The sequence below is a fragment of the Micropterus dolomieu genome, linkage group LG06, assembly GCF_021292245.1.
Source record: "Micropterus dolomieu isolate WLL.071019.BEF.003 ecotype Adirondacks linkage group LG06, ASM2129224v1, whole genome shotgun sequence".
NCBI classification, from domain to species: Eukaryota; Metazoa; Chordata; class Actinopteri; order Centrarchiformes; family Centrarchidae; genus Micropterus; species Micropterus dolomieu.
Window position 1 is genome coordinate 15603929 of NC_060155.1, and position 4941 is coordinate 15608869.

The 4941-nt window shown below is 42.5% G+C and overlaps 1 protein-coding gene across 1 annotated transcript in view; it reads left to right on the top strand.

The window, feature by feature from the left end:
• Window positions 1–2179: 2179 nt before the first annotated feature.
• The window catches only part of LOC123972361 (uncharacterized protein KIAA0040), a 6639-nt gene continuing 3877 nt past the window's right edge, over window positions 2180–4941 (top strand). The window contains exon 1 of the mRNA XM_046051830.1: window positions 2180–2296. The gene's annotated coding sequence lies outside the window, so the exon portion shown is untranslated. The remainder of the gene's footprint in view (window positions 2297–4941) is intronic.

Sequence of the window (4941 nt, forward strand, 5' to 3'; positions counted from 1 at the left end):
GCTCACATTCGAGAACTCATAGAGCGCACAGTGTCTGGTTCACACTCACTCATGCTGCAATGTGCGTTGGCAGAACCAGTAGGTCGTAGTGATTTGTAACTCCCTTTTGCACAGTCCAGTTATTCCACAAGGCTTTCCTTAATACTACTGGTAATGTCAAAGTCACTTTTTTTGCTGTCATGATGGCATGATCAGTGATCCGGTGTGCACTCAGTGGTCTTTCCTGCAATTTGTTCGGCTACAGACCCAAGCCGGATAAGGGGATATAATGTTTGAGCTTTTCCTCATAGGTGAGCTCGGCTGAGAATAAGGTTTCCATAAACCAGATGGGAGCTACACCCATTACAGTACTGGGTTGCCAAAGTATAAACTGAGAGTAAGGTTTCCAGTAGAGGAAATGGGTCACACAGAAGGGTCACTGCAGTGTAAGTTGGACCATAAGGTATCCTCAGAGGAAGGGGGAGGTATAATAGGGACCTTATGATATAAGAACAAAATAAGGTCTCCGTCATGGAAATGGGAAAAAACACTGTTGCCATGTGTTTTTGAATTACGGCAGACCTGGAAAGGTGCATTGTTGCATAAGATCCAACAGAAATGGTCATTCCTCGTGTCCTCTCATAGCTGAAAAGCAGATCTAAGATTTCCCAAATGACAGCAGCAGGTTTAAAAGTGTATCTGTGCATAAAGCAGATCTACGCAATGAAAAGGTGACGTCCACATGCAGATCCGTCTGCAGTAGAAGTATCAAAAGCAAATTAAATATATAGCAAAATTATTTTCAAATGAACTGCTGTAAAGAAGGATTTCCATCAAGGAAAGTGCTGCTACATTCAGGTCATTAATCAACACTTGCTCGAGGTGACTGGACGCTGTAGTGCCCCAACAGCTGCTGTGATATAGCTTCACTGTGTAGGAGCACTACACGCCCTGCCGGTCAGACAGCACCCTCTGTGTGTGTGTGTGTGTGTGTGTATGGGGGGGAGGGGGGTAGGTGTTTGCTATTTGTCTAGGTTGGCTCTGACACACCTGCAGACATGCTGAGGCTTGTCTCATCAATTTTCATGTAACCATGCCCCGTAGCTACAGAAAACAAAACAAAAAGAATAAGACCCTGCATGCTCAGCCACTCAGATGGTAATGTAGTGGGGTTTTTTGTTAAGATTATCGGAGGAAATGTTTCCATCCACAGTAACTGCAGAACAGAGCAGTGTTACAGAACACTGTTAAAAGAAACAGCAGAGAAAACTGGTTTCACTAAAATTAAACATTTATTAAAGGAAATGAAAAGTTGTTATGTGACCTGACCCACATAACTTAGTGAGTTCACGCATTAGGCCTCCTGTACTGTAGGTTGGTCACAAGCACACATCATACTGTTTGTGAGTACATACAGTATTCGAGTCAATGCACATTAACTTACAACTGCCCCCTTTTGACGAGTGGAGAGTAAATAGGCTTTTATTTAATGCCAGCAGAACACTTTTTGTCTTCTTTCTTCCTCTTTTGCTCGACTGAACTAAAAGACCATAGACCACAACGCCAAAGGCATAGTTAGTGTTTTGTGTGTGCGTGCGTGTGTGCAGGCACTTCACATGACCTCACTCTTTCACATCTCACTCACAACGGACTCTTACACCTGGTGATACTCACAACACACAAACACTTTTACAGCTTTCATTTCCCCTTTTTATTCCCATTTTGGGACTCTGAGATGGGTGGAGTGGTTTTTGTTTGAGTAATTTAGTGTTATTATGCAAAATGCTGCAAACCTCGCCTGCAACTAAAGCCTGGTGGTGCAATGTTTTCAGATCTGTGTGTGTGTAGGAGCCTTTCTTTTAATATCCTAACATGGGGAATTTGTTTTGAGGCACATTTAATAAAGGCTTCTTGTGATTTCATTTCATATTCAGTTTGCCTAGGTTCCCCTCTCTGTCTGACATCATTCAGTGCTTGTGTGAAAAAGTAAAGCAACCACAAGATGTTCGCCATGCAGGAAACACATAAGCTCAGACAGAGGGCCCATTCTTACACAAAGTGGGCAGGGTGCAGTGACGTTGTGACCAAAATACACGCTCACTCAGAGAGAGAGAGAGAGAGGAGGAGGAGGAGGACGGGAAACAAGGGTAGAGAGGGAAACAGGAACAGAAAGTGAAGACATGTCAAGATGTCTGGGTGAGGGGGACCAGAACAGAGCAGAAGCCAGATGCCAAAACAGAAACAACAGAAGTTTGAGCAGCTGACTGGATTAGACAGGAGGGGAGAGCTGACCTGCCACTTCACAAGCGCCTGCGGGGTAAGGTGTTGCTTTCAAAGAGACCTTGAGTGCCAGCAACTTGAAACTGAAATGTTGAAACTGTTCTGAGTGGTTTATGTAAGATGTTTTTGTTGTGTGACAGTGGGAAAACAGAAGCCAAATTGCTGTAACTGTGGCAAGCACCTTTTGAAAAAAAAAAAGGTTTGGCAGTGGTTAGATTTGACAGGATGTTTGACAAGTTACAACGATAAGCTGATAAGTTTCTTCCTGCCTTTGAGTGCTGTGGAGCGTCACAATAACACGCGCTTCTTGTTATTTTCATGACTTTTTAAAATAACCATTTGATTGAAAATGTCAGTTTACGGAAAGAAAAAGTCTAACTTTGTCACTAGTCAGGCCTGTAACCTTTGCATTTATCAACCATATAGAATAAGTTCCCGTGACTCTGTTCAGGGGATCTTTGTAGAAAACATATTTGGCGCAAATATTTACTGCTGATGGTTTTGGTTTCATCTGAAGACTTTCCTGTAAGCTCATTTCACATTTGACACAAGTGTGAACTGACTTGGGCTTGTGCACTTGTTTTTGCTTGATGAGGAAAACTGTACTCCTCCAGACTATCAGCAGGCCTGCAGCTACCCAAGAGAAACAGCTGAACAGAACTTAGTCATCCAAGATAGCTTGGTGAAATAAAACATAAGTAGCACAGCTTTAATCATTTGTTGGTGGCTGACTGAAGTCAAACTGAACGTGTCCAAGCACTGCATTAATACTGCCTGATGAGGGCTCTGGTCTTACTGTGTGCTTAGGGCTAGTCATTAAAGATTCCTGCCTTGCCTTCTGTCACAACTTTGTCTTTTAGGTCGCACATGCTCCTTTAAAAGCAGCAGGGGCTAAGTGAGTGCAATCATAACATTTTTTTCTCAGCCCCTTCCTGGCTTTGTGTGCCCCAGAAATGGCCTTTTCCTGTATATGAATGGCTCCAGGAGAGCACAAAGTCATGAGAAAGTGAAGCACCCGGTCAGAGTCTTAGAATGGCATCTCAGTGAGATGATACGAACCAGAGAAATATTCAAGGCCTGTGGCCTCATTTAAGATGTGTTCAGAATACATCTCTTGTCTAAACATGGCTCTTATTAAATGACCTCTTCTGTTCTGCACCTTCGCTTAATCAGAAACTAACCTCAGTTCCGACATGCGTCATCAACATTTACAGCGTGAACACCCTCAGTTACTCTCGATGCTCAAAATGGCCTGCAGAGAAAGAGATTTTGGCAAAGTAATACTGGCAATAAAAGTGTTTACCTTAAGAAAAGTTTAAACATAAAAAAACAAGTGAGGAACTACTTTAATACAATAAATAACTATTTGGCTTGTCTTTGTATATGAGCACAAAGAAAAGACAAAACAAGATCATAACGTGTCGAGGATTTCAGTGTCGATGACACTAAAAATAGTTTACCCATAAGTTACCAAGATCTCTCACTCATCGTTGCCAGAGACAAAAACTAAAACACTCGACTGACTTATGAATTACATTTAATGACTTTCCCACATTGTTAGTCATCTCTTTCATATAGCTAGATCACACATCTGTGTGCCCCTGGCCTTTGTCTCACTCCTACAGACTTATTGTTTGGTGACTCTGGCTTGTCGTGTCTGACAGTTTCCATAATGTGAGGGGGGTCAGAGTGTGCACTGAGGTGCTTGCTGCTCAGCCGAGCTCATCACAACAACGTGTACCTACAGGAAATAATCAAGAATAATGTGGCAGTGACATTGTGGCTCCGAACAATATGCACGGCCCACGGTATCGTTTACAATCAAGTTTCCATCCAAATGTGACGCAAATTAAGAAAATGTGAATTCATTTATGTTTCCATCCACTACTGATAAGGATTCGGATGACAGTGGTTCCCAACCTTTTGGCTGATGACCCCTTCAAATGAAGAGATTACTTGCAAAACCCTCATCACTGATCACAAATGTCTACTGATTGTCCAAAGAGTAACTCCATCCATCCATCCATCGTCAAACACTTATCCTACAGGGTCGCGGGGCCCAATTCCATATTTACATGCTAATTGTGTTTGCACTGGAAGGGTAAATAAAGTATACTTAAAGCAGCAAAAAAATGTCAAGTGTGCTGTTCTCCCACAATGCAATGGACAAATGAAACGGAGGAGATTCTCACAGCTGCATAGCTCCAGAACACCTCTGAAAGGAAAAAAAAATATCTAGAAGGATTTTTAGAAAACTGTTTTTTTGTTAAGTTTAACTGATAGTGACATTCTAAAGTTGCACGTTTGATTGCCTTTGCACAATATAGTATATTTTACAAGGTTTCAAGGTTCTAGTTCCCTTTATGCTACTCATGAAAACATAAAAATATATTCTAAACAAAATGATATGCAGCAAATTGTGAAAATAATAATAATAATATTTTTCATGATCGAGTACTGAGGATGAATTAAGGAGTCGGTCAGTCACAGCCTTGGGGAAGAAGCTGCTCTGAAGCCTGGTGAGACGACAGGGGATACTTTTACCACACAGCAGCAGGGTGAACAGGCTGTGGCTGGGGTGGGTACTGTCTGTGAGCAGTTTCAAGGGCTAATGAGGGTGAGGGTAATTAACAAGAACCCCCCCCCCCCCCCCCCCCCCCCCCCCCCCCTCTCCTGTAGGAG